The sequence below is a fragment of the Podarcis bocagei genome (genome assembly GCF_964188305.1).
Source record: "Podarcis bocagei genome assembly, chromosome: 16".
NCBI classification, from domain to species: domain Eukaryota; kingdom Metazoa; phylum Chordata; class Lepidosauria; order Squamata; family Lacertidae; genus Podarcis; species Podarcis bocagei.
In genome coordinates, this window is record NC_138142.1 from 18,063,556 (window position 1) to 18,078,846 (window position 15,291).

A 15,291-nucleotide genomic window follows, 5' to 3' on the forward strand; every position below is an offset into this window, starting at 1 on the left:
CAGACATGCATTGAGTGGCCAGATGTTTAATTGGTGTATAGTCTGCACACCAGATGTGCAAAAGGAGTCTTTCATTATCGCTGACCTTCCTGCTGCTGCTCTTACCCCTCCGAGGAGTATTATTAGTCTGCCTTGACTGCTAGAGGTAGTGGGCCGTCACAACTCTCCACTCTTGGCCTCGTGCTCCTCCTCCTGGCTCAGGAACCCTTGTGGCTGTCCTCCTCCCTTCTCTCACTTGTTTCCCCCAGGAGGCATTGTGCCAAGAGCCCTCTTTTGGCAAGCTATTGCACTATTGATCAGCACGACAAGCTCCTTCCTGCATCCCAGCTGCAAGGTGACTCTGCCACAGTGCAGTTGGCTGCGAGGAGCCAAAATAATGAGCTACACCAAGGCCAACTGCCAGTGAAGTTGCATCTCAGTGACAGATGGAGGCCTCTCATAAGACGCCTTTTGCAACACTTGTTGCGTCGTCCTGTGGATACGGGGTACAGATCAGCCTTTGCGTTAATGAACCAGTGACAGCAGAAGATCAACCCTTGGTTGGAGGAGGGAGCAGGGAAGATACCGGCAGTTTATGAAATAACAGAATCCTCATTACCATTCTGATTTTGACCTCTGAGTTTCCCTTTCCTCTCCTCCAGGATAGCCTGCCGCTCGACTGGATGTGCTGCTGTCAGATCGCAATGTAATCCCTGCCACTGCCGCCTTTCACAATGCCACAATGTTGGGGAGAAACCAATTAAAACTGAAACGCTACACTTTGCTTAACGTGGTGCAGGGAGATGGATAGGAATTCAGACCAGTGCTGGGTTTTCGCAGGCTGTAGGTAGCTTTTATAATTAGGAATGTGTCAAAGTTTCCTTTTCAGGAAAGCTAATTCTCCTTCCCACCTTCCTTGGCAGGGGCACAAATGCAACCTCTGTCTTTTCTGCTGGGAGCATTGAGATGAATGAGGGGTCCTTGGGTGGCTGCAGAGGCGATGGAGTAGTGGCAGATCCCAGGTCCTTATTTGAAGAATCTGGATCCCTGGACTTACTAGAAGTGTCAGGGATGAAATTCTGTTTCTCCTGGGCAGCCAGCAGAGTGTTCTGCATCACATGGAACTTTCATCCTGTTTGCAGAATCCCTAAGCCAGGGGTGGGGAGCTGTCTTCAGTCCAGGACATAATTGTTGTTGTTGTTGTTGCTGCTGCAATTGATTACCTGCCCCTCACCTCAAGGTCCCAAGGCTGGTTACAGCAATGAAAACACAATATCAAAACAGTTTAAAACAACTTAGAATTACAGTAGTACCTTGGTAGTCAAATGGCTTGGCTCCCGAACAAATCGGCTCCCAAACGCTGCGAACCCAAAAGTGAGTGTTCCGGTTTATGAACGTTTTTCAGAAGCTGAACATCTGACATGGCTTCTGTGGCTTCTGATGAGGTGCAGGAAGCTCCTGCAGCCAATCGGAAGCTGCACCTTGGTTTTAGAACCGTTTTGGGAGTCAAACGGACTCCCAGAACAGATTAAGTTCGAGAACCAAGGTACCACTGTACAGAAAAACAGTGGAGTCTAAAAATATACATCTCAAGTGTCAAAAGCCAGAGTAAAGAGGTACATCTTTAGCACCTCTGTAATGAAGGTGCCAGACACACCTCTGGAGAGGGAGGAATCCCACAACAATACTTTGGCAGAATGCCAGCAACCCACATCTGCAGAGGTCTTGTGTAACTGAGAATCACTATTGAAATCAGGTGGAGTTTGGAAGAAATCAAAGTTTAAGGGGGAGGGGGAGCTTCCCAGAACACCCAGATTCTGATATTCTGCAGGAATTTCAGGAAGGGATGCTGTGCTGCAAATGGTTTCTCCTCCTTCCCTCCTCCCCTCTCTGGGGGCATTTGAAACAATCGTGCCAAGCACGGGGTAACCCACTGGAGTGATTAATGGCTCCTGTATTGTTATAAAATGATTTTTTTTTAAACCATTGTCGATCTTCCCGAATGCTTCCTGAATTTATGATTGCTTTGTCGCCGTTGCTATGGACAACAGCTTGTTAAAACCCCTAGCAACATATAGATTGCAACATACATGGAAATTAGGTGCATGCTTATCAACCTCGGAGCCGTAAAAAGGCCCAATTTATTAACTATATGGCAAAAGTGACACCTTAACAGCCAAAGGATATGAAATGACATGGAGGGGGGGGATTCATCTGCATATTGGGAGGGGGCCCCTTGGCCTGCCGCCACCAATGCTAAAAAGCTGAACTTTTATGACTGACATCAAATTAAGATATATTGTGGGGAGCATCGTTAGGGATATTTGAGATGGACTGAATTTTAAATAACGTCTTGAAGATGCAGGCTTCCTGTGCCTTAGAAAATGCAGCCGATCTGATCTCTGACAGCAACAAAGTAGGACTTTTGAAGCCCAGGAGTTCCATCAATGAGCCATCTGGCTACAAAGGTCCTTCTGCAAGGTCTAGTCTTCCACGATCTCCTGCTCATGCTTAAGAACAAGTCCTACGTTTCAAGGACAGAAGGGTCAACTTTGGTACAATCGCATACCCAGAATTCTCTCTGGATAGTCCCATTAACTAGCTTTTTTATATATATATTAGAGCTGTGTGTGTTTTTGTATTTAATTTTCGAGGGAGCGGTGGTGGGTTGACTGCACTCCAGGCACAGTGCAGTTTCACTGCAGGGAATGAAAACTGCTGCTGTTAGTAAAGCTGTTAAATTGAAGCAGTCTCCTCTGGAACATAGGAGGCTACTTTACACTGGGTCAGTATATTTGTATATGTAGCTCAGTACTCTCAGTATATAACCAGGAAAGATAAAAGAAATACCAGCAGCGATGGTCCGAAGAGGCAGGCTACGGGTCAGAGGTGGGGGCTGAAGTTGATTCATAAAAAAGGTAAAGGGACCCCTGACCATTAGGTTCAGTCATGGACGACTCTGGGGTTGCGGCGCTCATCTCGCATTATTGTCCGAGAGAGCCGGCGAACAGCTTCTGGGTCATGTGGCCAACATGACTAAGCTGCTTCTAGGGAACCAGAGCAGCACACGGAAACGCCATTTACCTTCCCGCTGGAGCGGTACCTATTTATCTACTTGCACTTTGACGTGCTTTTGAACTGCTAGGTTGGCAGGAGCAGGGACCAAGCAACGGGAGCTCACCCCGTCATGGGGATTTGAACCGCCGACCTTCTGATCGGCAAGTCCTAGGCTCTGTGGTTTAACCCACAGTGCCACCCGCATTGAAGTTGATTCATATTACCAGTCAAAAATGCTCCATACCTCTTAGGAGGTATTTGTGTGTGAAGCATGCAGCTCCCAGCAGGTTGGCCTATGACTAACATTTCCCCACTCTTGTACTAGGTCAATATGGGCTAATGTCCCTAGGTAGCTAATGAGGATAAACCAAAGACATTCCTGCCACCGAGAGCAGTTCTCAGGACCCATTATCACTCTCCTTGTCCCATTGTTCCTCGTTCACTACTACCTGTGAGATGGCCCATTGAGGAGCTGCAATGGCAGCGCTGGCTACAGAAGCAGCCCTGATGCCATTTCCAGTTCAGTGGTACCTGAGCTGCTGCTTCAGACCACCTTGCAGAACAGAAGGTTTGTGTTCTATTAACTTGCATGCAGACCAGCTGCACTTTATATTAAGGTTGGACTCAAGTCAAGGAAAAGACTACTTTTTTTGATGCTAGCATTTGTGTTTTCATCTCCCCTCAGCCACAGGTTCAGACAACAAATGGATACACTGCAACATTTTGTTGGAGGGACCCACTTGCACTTACACAATAGTTATCACTTCTTTGTACCATTGGTGCATTTACGCAAGCCTCCAAACATTCCACTTCAATCAGAGTTCATCAGGCATTGTTTCTCCAACTTTTATACCTAGGGACATAAAGCAAAAACAAAGCAGTACAGTAGTACCTCGGGTTAAGTATTTAATTTGTTCTGGAGGTCCGTTCTTAACCTGAAACTGTTCTTAACCTGAAGCTAATGGGGCGTCCTGCTGCTGCCACACCGCCAGAGCATGATTTCTGTTCTCATCCTGAAGCAAAGTTCTTAAGCTGAAGCACTATTTCTGGGTTAGCAGAGTCTGTAACCTGAAGTGTATGTAACCTGAAGCGTATGTAACCCGAGGTACCACTGTATTAGAACCTGACAGGCCTTTTTCTACTTGTCCTGGGAGAGCAGGGCCCTGACTGACTCCAGCTACAAAAGCTGAGCCTGCTGAACAGACTCTTGGGCTGGGGTATTATTTCGGCTGAGGTTGTTGCTGTTAGTTATATATTTTTTTGTATCTTTGTTTTAGATCTTATTATGATTTATGTGGAAATGGTTCAATTTTGTTGTGTGTTTTTAATGTTCTATTTATTGTTTATGACTACTTTTGTTATGTTTGTAATTATGTATTTTTTTCATGTTGTGAGCCATCTTGAGTATGGTTTGAACTATGGAAAGGTGGTGTCAGGGAACTGCCATCAGAGGGAAGAGGAGAGGAAAGTCGCTCCAGTGATGCAGGGGAGGGAACTAGCAAGGAGAGAGAGAGGGTTCCCACGGGGGAAAGAAATCCAGGGGACACCAGGGCGGAGGGGAGGCTCAGAGACTCTTCCAGTGAAATCAGCGGAGAGAGCACAGGACCTCCGCTTGGCACGCCCACGCTGCGCAGAAGGCTTCCACGCAGGGAATCTAGGCGGAGACTTGGAGTCAAACAACTCCTATGTTGGCGCAAATTTAGGTCCCGCCCACTGACGGATTCTGCCAGTGACTAAGACAGTCGCGTTTCAAGGGCTGTCAACCGGGGAAAGTTTTAGCTACACGGCTAGCTTGGAGCAGTTTGCAGTTTACGCACAAGCAACCCCAATTCCCATTACAGGTGGCATACAAATAAAATGTATGTATGTATGTATGTATGTATGTATGTATGTATGTTATTCATGCAGCACAACATTAAATTGTGAAACTCACCCCTGCGAGAAGGAAGTGATGGCCACTGACTTGGATGGCTTGGAAAGAGGACTGGACGAGTTCATGGAGGAAAAGGCTCTCAATGGATACTAACCACAATGGCTCTGCTCTGTCTCCATGGTCAGAGGCAGTGATGCTTATGAGTACCACTTGCTGGAAACCGCAGGAGGAGAGAATGCTGTTGTACTTTGTCCTGCTTGTGGGTTTTGTGGGATCGCCAGCCTCCTATACCCAACATCTTTAAGTCTAATTATCATCATCATTATCATCATTACTTAATTATTTATTAACTTTGTATACTACCCTTCATCTGTAGATCTCAGGGCGGTTCACAGCATAAATGATGGTTCACAGCATAAAGAAATTAATGCATGAAAGGGGTTAATACCATAGAGTAAGCTGTCCTGCCAGAAAGTTTTTAATGTGTGACATTTTAATGTATTTTTAATCTTTGTTGGATTAAACAACCAACTGGGTGGGGTACAAATAAATTATTATTATTATTATTATTATTATTACAGTATTATTATTCCCTTACATTGGGAGGAAATAAGTGATCAAGACTATTGTGTCCCCCTCCCCACCTCCCTGTCTGCCTGAGAAGCTCAGCATGTGAAGAGGTTTGAGGTGGTTGCTTAAGCTCAAACGCATGATGCTCACTCTTGAGTTCCTAGGAACTTTCACCACTTTGTAACTAAGCTAAGTTTTACTGCCCGTGCAACTTTTCTGATCTTTGGAGGGTTTGTAAGTAAACCAATATTTAACATACCAATTAGCCAACCTATTCTCTCTACCATAGTTCAGTGGTACCGAATCTGTTTTACATGCAAATGGAACCCGAGATCAAATTCTGATGGCGTCTCCACGTAATAATAATAATAATAATAATAATAATAATAATAATAATAATAATTTATTTCTTATACCAGGAAAGTCTCTCTGCCTGAAACCCTGAAGAGCCACTGCTAGTCAGTGTGGACAACATTGAACCAGACGGACCAATGGCCCAACTCAGCAACTGGCAGCTTTCTATGCTCTGTGTCTTCAATATGGGACCTCCAGGGTCACCTCATGGACAGAGATCAGCTCAGCTCTCTCCTCATACAACCCAGAACAGCCAAATCACTTGACCTGAGTGAGTCTCCAGCACAGTCTAGGGTACGAGAGGATTGGCCAGACCCCAAGAATGGGGTATGGTCCAGGAGGCATGTGAGTTACCATTTGCAATGCACGGCAGAGCTATCTGAACTGTGAAACAACATTTCAAAACAAAGAGAGCCTTAAAAGCTCCACTTCCTGCAGTGCAAGGTCTCGGATGATTCATGGGCATGTTTTAATCTTGAGCTGTTTTCTCCCATATCCTGGCCATTTCTCCATGCAGAGCCAGCTTGGATATTCTTTCCTGCATTCAGGAGGATTGCAAGCCCTCCGCCCTCGGCTTAGCTGGAAATGCCAGCGGTCATGCGGCAGAGTCCTCTGCTGTCGCTCCACCATCCTGTCATTTCCCTCTCAGCTAGAAACCCCAGTAGCATGGAGGGCTCATGTTCAAAAGGGTTTTAATTTGCACAAGTGAAAAAGAGCAATGTGGCAACTATGACCTGGAAACACAGAGAAGGATGGAGGGAGGCAATGACTCTGTGTTGCTAATGAGCCTGTCTAGAGACCCCGTGGGATTCAGGATACTTTTTGCTTCATCATGATTTTTCTCTCCTTCCTCTCCTCAGCTAGTATGCACAGAAGGTCTGACCCCGAGCCACTCTTCCAGGAGCACCACACAGACTCGCTGATTGAGGTTACAGCTATTTCCCAAGCAGCAGGGAGACCCCCAGAGAAGCAGAAGGGGATGGAAACATCAAGTGAGGCTGCCAATTGCCAGCCCACCTTTCAAGAAGACTCAAGAAACCATAACTGTGGTGGAAAAGGTTATTGTTATTTTTTAAACATAAAAACACAGAGGATCTGCAGACAACCAAATAAACATAATTAGCCAGATGCAGTCTAGACAGAGAAATTTATTAAGGTGGGAGGGATCAGCTCCCTCCCCACTGCTGGGCATGAAAATTGAGTAAACCTTAGGGGTGTGAACGTGACAAGCATGCAGTGGCCCTGCTAGGTTGGCATTCACCCCAGTTTGCCTGCCAGTGCTAAAGCGCACCCTAAAGGACCCAAGGCCAAGGCAGCGTAGGATGACAAAGAGCGCCTTTCACCCAATAATGCCTTCTTGATATTTACCCCACTAGATCTTAACTTGTCTTTGGTGCTTGGAGTGAAAGCCTGTTAAAGCAATCAAAAGCATCACTCCGAGAAGAGGGCTACAGTCATACCTCGGGTTAAAGTTCCTCCAGGTTGAGCATTTTAATGGAACATGTTACTTCCGGGTTTCACTGCTCATGCATGCGCAGACGCTCAAAATGACGTCATGCGCATGTGCAGAAGCGGCGAATCACGACCCACGCACACGCAGACGCGGGTTGCGTTCTCTTCAGGATGTGAACGGGGCTCTGGAACGGATCCCGTTCGCATCCAGAGGTACCACTGTATCAGCAAGGAGGTGAAAAGAGGAGTCCCAAGGCCAACTGTGAGCTCCCCCACCTCCAATTCCTACTAAGCCCTCAAACAGGCAACTAGCAATAGGCCATAATGCATAGGGAGAGAGGGCGTTGCAATGTTTGGGGCCAGAGGAAGCCTCTCCATCCTGATTAGCCCGGTGGCCCTTTCCTAACTCTTCCCTAGAGCAGAACCATTTTGAGTCTTCTTCCCAGGAGATTTGGGGTGTGGCATATTTGTCCCCACTTGTCAGAGATCAGGCTGATGAGCAATGGTGGGAGCCTCCCCCTCCCCCTGCTCCTGACCAGGATCCTGAAGCTGCCCAGGAGCAGTATAGATTTGGACCAGTGGTTTGCAGAGGGGCATAGTTCTGAAGATAAAAGTAACCTGAAGCGTCTGTAACCCGAGATACCACTGTATTTGTAAGAATGGATTCCAAATATCATGGAATTTGTCCCTGACAAGTCTGCGTTTATATGCAAGTTGTTCATATGTTGCGAGTTAGTATAGGTCTTCAATCCAATCGTAGAAGGGAGTCACATTTATATATTTCCAATTCACCAGTATCAAGTCTTTGTGCTGTGGTAAGGGCACAGAGAGTCCACTCATATTGTCCTTTTGTAATGTTCCATGTGCTGGGTATATAATTCAAGAGGACATTTTGCTCTGTAAATGTAAGGTTGTTCCGTACAGTTCTGTTGATGTTCTCAGTTACCTTCTGCCAAAAATCTTTCAACATGGGACAATAATAAAAAACATGCTTTAGAGAAGCACTATCCCTATTGCGGGATACGGGTGGTGCTGTGGGTTAAACCACAGAGCCTAGGACTTGCCGATCAGAAGGTCGGCGGTTTGAAACCCTGCGACGGGGTGAGCTCCCATTGCTCAGTCCCTGCTCCTGCCAACCTAGCAGTTCGAAAGCACGTCAGAGTGTGATTAGATAAATAGGTACCATTCTGGCGGGAAGGTAAACAGTGTTTCCGTGCGCTGCTCGGGTTTGCCAGAAGCGGCTTAGTCATGCTGGCCACATGACCCGGAAGCTGTATGCCGGCTCCCTCAGCCAATAAAGCGAGATGAGCGCCGCAACCCCAGAGTCGGTCATGACTGGACCTAATAGTCAGGGGTTCCTTTACCTTTACCTTTATCCCTATTGCATCCGCCAGGGATTCTTTAGTTTTGATTCCAGCATTGCAGGGGGTTGGACTAGACAACCCTTGGGGTGCCCTCCAAATTAACTTGTTCTGTGATTCTCCAGAAATTTTGTAGAGGGCTATTTTGAAAGTAACTGACTGTCACTTTCCATCTGTGTTCCACCATAAAGTAAGCACCTCGGCTGGGACCCATACGTCCTCCACTCCCTTCGGGTCTCTGAACTGATTAGACATTCCATTCCAAGGTCATTATTTGTGTTCTGTATGCCATCCCTCATCACCTGTGCAAGCCGATCTTGCTCTATTTATTAGGCTCTCTATTTGCACATTCAGCTAATATGCATTCGATATGCGGGAGGTGTTCCTGCCCAACTCGCAGGCTTCCCAATGGTTGAAGTCTCAGCAGGGATCCAATAGCCGCAGACCAGCTTTTGCCATCTCTGGATGTTTTCCTAAGGACTGGGAAACATCTGAGTTTTCTCTGTACAGTGGTACCTCATGTTACATACATTTCAGGTTACATACACTTCAGGTTACAGACTCCGCTAGCCCAGAAATAGTGCTTCAGGTTAAGAACTTTGCTTCAGGGTGAGAACAGAAATCGTGCTCCGGTGGTGTGGCAGCAGCAGAAGGCCGCATTAGCTAAAGTGGTGCTTCAGGTTAAGAACAGTTTCAGGTTAAGTACGGACCTCCAGAACGAATTAAGTACTTAACCTGAGGTACCACTGTACGGCTGACTGGCAACACGAGATTCTTGACCGGCTTTCCCCAATTGGGTACAGTGGTACCTCGGGTTAAGAACTTAATTCGTTCTGGAGGTCTATTCTTAACCTGCAACTGTTCTTAACCTGAAGCACCACTTTAGCTAATGGGGCCTCCTGCTGCCGCCGCACCGCCACCACACAATTTCTGTTCTCACCCTGCAGCAAACTTCTTAACCTGAGGTACTATTTCTGGGTTAGCGGAGTCTGTAACCTGAAGCGTCTGTCACCTGAGGTACCACAGTACTGTCCAATTAATCGGTAGCACAACTCCAATCAGCCACAGCAAATTTCAGCTTAGAGAAAAGGCTAGTAAGAGTAGACATCTATACCATTATGCACAGTTTTCACCTAAAACACTAGAACTCGTTGGCATCCAAAGAAGCTGAATGTTGGGAGATGTAGTGCAGAGCTAAATAGGGAACTTGCTCGCTTGGAAGGCAGTAGTGGTGGCCAACTTGGATGGCTTTAAAAGAGGATGATGCAACTTCATGGCCCATGTATTCCAGCATCCTGTTCTCACAGTGGCCAACCAGATGTCCCAATGGGAAGCTCTCAAGTGGGACCTGAGCACAGGAGCAGTCTCCCCTCCTCTGGTTTCCAGCAACTGGTATTCAGAAGCATTACTGCCCCCTACAGTGGAGGCAAAGCCAAGCATCGTGGCTGGTAAACACTGACAACCTTCTCCATCTATGTCCTCTGCACATAAGGAGGAATATGTAGGAAAATGAATATTCCCCCCCCCCGCTGACTTCCCCATAATATTTTTTTTATTGATTTTCATACAATTTAACAAATTTAATTCCGTTTCAATACAATATCCCCTTAACGTTTTGAGCTCCCAAACTTACTTCCATGATGTTTTTGTTCAAATCCTTTATCTTCTGCCTTAAACTCTAATGCTTATTTCTGTAACGCGTATCCTACATTACATTCATTTATCATTCCCATTCCTTTGCTTAAATTTCCAGTCCTGTCTGCAATTTCATCTGACTATAACATTTCCTCAGATAGTCCAAAAAGGGTCTCTACGCGTCCAGAAACATTTCATCTGCTGACTTTTTAAAGAAATACAATATAACACAGAAATGTGGAGTTGATATTAAGACGCGGGGAAACCACAAGGAAAAACTGAAAGGGGTGGATTTGTTCATTCCTAACCCTGATATCCTTCTGGCTACGATGAGGCTGATAGATTTTGAAACCTGGGACCTTTTATTTTCATACAGCTGTGCTCTAGCATTGAGCTATGGTTCTCCCACCAGGGATAATTGGCTGCTGAAGTCATGTAATCAGTGCCGGATTTACGTATAAGCTACACAAGCTATAGCTTAGGGCCCCACTCACTTGGGCCCCCCAAAAAATGTAAAGAAAAAAAAACTGGATATACATTTCTAAAATATAAAATAAAAAACAAATAACATAAAACCTACATATAGCAAGAGTGTTTTGCGTTGTGTAGGCTCCTATGATGTAAGTAACGAACGCCTTGGCTGCTAACCTGCTCCCTAAAATATCACTGGTTTGCTCATTTCTATATATAGGGTGTCTACATTCTGCATGGACTGGTCTAGGGCTTGCTGATCAGAGGGTCGGCAGTTTGAATTTCCACAATGGGATGAGCTCCTGTTGCTCGGTCCCTGCTCCTGCCAACCTAGCAGTTCGAAAGCACATCAAAGTTCAAGTAGATAAATAGGTACCGCTCTGGCGGGAAGGTAAACAGCTTTTCCGTGCGCTGCTCTGGTTTGCCAGAAGTGGCTTCGTCATGCTGGCCACATGACCCGGAAGCTGTACGCCGGCTCCCTTGGCCAATAAGGCGAGATGAGCGCTGCAACCCCAGAGTCGTTTGCAACTGGACCTAACGGTCAGTGGTCCCTTTACCTTTATATATAGGGGCCTACATTCTGCATGGACTGGTTGCATGGCAACATGTACAAAGGGCTTTAGATACCTATTAGGTCCATAAATTACCATATAGCATATATTCAACACAAAAAACAGTGACAATTTGTTGTTGACAAAGGACAGCTGGACTTATAAAGAGCCCCATTACCTTCAGTAGCTTAGGGACTCATCAAACCTAAATTCGGCCCTGCATGTAATACAAGAAAACTGGGAGCACGGTTGATAGGACTCTGTCTCTGAATGGGAAAATGCACCGGATCTTAGGACTGGAGAAGAGGGAAAGGACACATTATTTTCTGGGTGGAGTTATTCCAGTGAGGATGTGTTATGAACAGCCAGAGTGCTGTTGCTTAGCATGGCTGCAAATGAGAAGGAGGAGGAGGCACGATTCACTCTCCAAGGACTGCGCTGCTGTGGTCGCCTGGAGCAGTTCCCAAAAGTAATTATCAGTGAGGAGCTGCTGCTAATTAAAAGAGCTTGTGCCCATCGAAGCGACTGGCAGCCATGATGCTGTTTGTCCAATTCGGAGCTCTATAGGTGGGATAGACCTAATTGCTGAAGCTGCTGGATGAGTCCAGAACATCCTGAGCACCCTAGGTCTAGTTTAGAGAGCCCATGCTGGTGGAAAAAAATGGGTTTTGTTCCACAAAAGTTTTCCTGTGATCCATCTCCCACTCTCCCTTTCTTCCTTCCCCTTAAGACATAATGCCTTTCTGGGGTTGCAGTAGCTCTTTTGCTGCAAACAACTTACACAGAAATAGACCCACGGAAGATGAGGAATCCTGATTTGGTGTATGGTCAGGGTTTTGAGAGAAGGGACTGTAGCTCCATGATAGAGCATCTGCTTTGCATGTAGGTCTTGAGTTCAAAGCAGGGCAGCTCCAAGCAGGGCTGGGAAAAGACTCCCCAACACCAAATAACTTTTGCAATAGTGGATAGCTCAGTTGGTTAGAGTGCGGTGCTGATAACGCCAAGGTTGCAGGTTCGATCTCTGTATGGGGCAGTTTCATATTTCTGCATTGCAGGGGCTTGGACTAGATGATCCTCAGGGTCCCTTCTGACTCTACATTTCTATGATTCTATGAAATCCTGAACAGCCATAGTTTGTCAGCATAAAAAGCACTGAGCTGGATGGATATTATAAGGCAGCTTCCTATTTAACTCAACTCTATTAAACACACTCACACACAGAGACTAGAATATTAATTTATTTTTAGGTGAAGGGCTGTAGCTCAGCTGAAGAGCACCTGCCTTGCATGCAGAAGTACTTAGGTTCAATTCTCAACATCTCCAGGTACGGCTGGGAATGTCCCTTGTCTGAAATGCAGGAGAGCTGCTGCCAGTCAACGTAGGTGTCTCTGAGCTAGATCTGATTCAGATAACCCCAAATTCAATAGGCAGATCTCAAAGGCAGAGCATCTGATTTGCATGCAGAAGGTTCAGTCCCCGGCCTCTACAAGGAAGGCTTACATACCCGCCAACATTTCTCTGATGAAAATGGGGACGCCCAATTCCATAAGGATGGTGCTGCTGAAAAGAAGAAGAAGAAGAAGATACTCCTCGCATCTGACTGGGTTGCCCCAGCCACTCTGGGTGACTTCCAACGTATATAAAAACATAATAAAACATTAAACATTAAAAACGTCCCTATACAGGGCTGCCTTCAGATGTCTTCTCAAAGTTGTATAGTCACTTATCTTCTTGGCTTGGGGGTCGCATAACTCCATACCCTCCAATGAAAATAGGGATGTCCTACCATACCCTCTGGGACCATACCCCACTGAGATGTGGGTGGCGCTGTGGGTTAAACCACAGAGCCTCGGAATTGCCGATCAGAAGGTCGGCGGTTCGAATCCCCGCGATGGGGTGACCTCCCATTGCTTGGTCCCTGCTCCTGCCTACCTAGCAGTTCAAAAGCATGTCAAAGTGCAAGTAGATAAATAGGTACCACTCCGGCGGGAAGGTAAACGGCATTTCCGTGTGCTGCTCTGGTTCACCAGAAGCGGCTTAGTCCTGCTGGCCACATGACCCGGAAGCTGTACGCCGGATCCCTTGGCCAATAAAGCAAGATGAGCGCCGCAACCCCAGAGTCAGCCACGACTGGACTTAATGGTCAGGGGTCCCTTTACCTTTACCTTTACCTTACCATACCCTCCAACATTTCCATGATGGAAATAGGGAAGTCCCAAGGAAAAGTGGGACATTCTGGTATCACATCAGAAACCAGGATGACTTCTGTAAATCCGGGACTGTTCCTGGAAAATAGGGACACTTGGATGGTCTGGGCTTAGGGTAGACCCCTGTCTGAAACCCTGGACAGCTTCTGCCAGTCAGTGTAGACAAGGCTGAGCTAGATGGACGAAGGGCTACACTCAGTATAAGGCTGAGTTGGGCTGATCCCACATGGGTTTTGTACCGCTTGAATTCCTAGAGCATTCCCAACCAAATAGCTTCTCCCATTCTGTTTGTTTGGACAATCATTTCAGCATGCAGAGCAGAGACAGCAACAAGCTTCCATCCCCGACATGAAGCACGTCGGGAGACAGAACAACGTCCTGATACATCAGAAGAGATGAAGGTAACAAACAAAAGACATCAAGGACAGGGAACTAAGCATATGCAAATGCAGACGCTCCTCTCTCTCTGAAGTTGCCTGGCAAAGCTGTTTGGCACCCACACGGCAGAATGATGTGGGCGCCCGAATAAAAAAACCATAACAGATCAGATGACTTATCAGTTGTGACTGATAAGCTTGTCCTTTATCAACAACTAGGCTCTGTGGGCAGCCCCCCCTCCAATAGGGAACATCCAAATGAGCAGAAAATAACCCAGTGTTGTGGCCCAGGAGTGATTCCTTGCTCTCATCCAGGATATGGGAAAGCTGAGATTAGGAATCCCCCATCCAGGGAGACCTTCTGAAGCAACTGCTCCACCCAAGATGGAAGGTGACCTCCAGAACCCAGCAATGCCTCTGTCCCCTTTGCACAAGGAGCTGGTTCTGGACTCTCTTCTGGCTCATGAAAATTCACCTGCAGTTTAGTGGACATTTCTCCTTATACAGTGGTACCTCGGGTTACATACGCTTCAGGTTACATATGCTTCAGGTTTCAGACTCCGTTAACCCAGAAAGAGTGCTTTAGGTTAAGAACTTTGCTTCAGGATGAGAACAGAAATCGTGCTCCGTCAGCGCGGCAGCAGCGGGAGGCCCCATTAGCTAAAGTGGTGCTTCAGGTTAAGAACAGTTTCAGGTTTACGGACCTCTGGAACGAATTAAGTACTTAACCTGAGGTACCACTGTATACATATTTTTTTGTAGGCAATTTGGCCTCATATGCACATTCTTGCAAGCCATTCCCCACAATTTACCGTATTTTTCGCTCTATAAGACACACCAGACCACAGGACGCACCTAGTTTTTGGAGGAGGAAAACAAGAAAAAAAATATTCTGAATCTCAGAAGCCAGAACAGCAAGAGGGATTGCTGCGCAGTGAAAGCAGCTGCGCAGTGAAAGCAGCAATCCCTCTTGCTGTTCTGGCTTCTGCGATAGCTGTGCAGCCTGCATTCGCTCCATAAGACGCACACACATTTCCCCTTACTTTTTAGGAGGGAAAAAGTGAGTCTTATAGAGCAAAAAATACGGTAATACATTTTGGTATGCCCAAATAGATTGTTGTTGTTGTTTTATTGCTTTTCTATCCCACTATTTCCACCAAGGAGCTCAAGGTGCTGTACATTGGGTCCTCCTATCCTTATTTCATCCTCACAACAACCCTTCAAGGTGGGTTAAGCTGGGAGGCAGGGACTGGCCCAAGGTCACACCCAATGAGCTTCATGGCCAACTGGGGATTTGAACCCTGGTCTTCCAAGTCTTAGTCTGAATCTCTAACCACTACACCACACTGGATCTCTCTGTTGCATGCACTTCAATCTCCATGGGGCAAGAGACTCCAGAAGTTC

The 15,291-nt window shown here is 46.5% G+C and overlaps 1 long non-coding RNA gene across 1 annotated transcript in view; it reads right to left on the reverse strand.

The window, feature by feature from the left end:
* Positions 1–3,817: 3,817 nt before the first annotated feature.
* LOC308576076 overlaps positions 3,818–15,291 on the reverse strand; it is a 90,140-nt gene continuing 78,666 nt past the window's right edge. Inside the window, exon 3 of the long non-coding RNA XR_014003060.1 lies at positions 3,818–3,889. This is a non-coding gene — a long non-coding RNA (uncharacterized lncRNA). The remainder of the gene's footprint in view (positions 3,890–15,291) is intronic.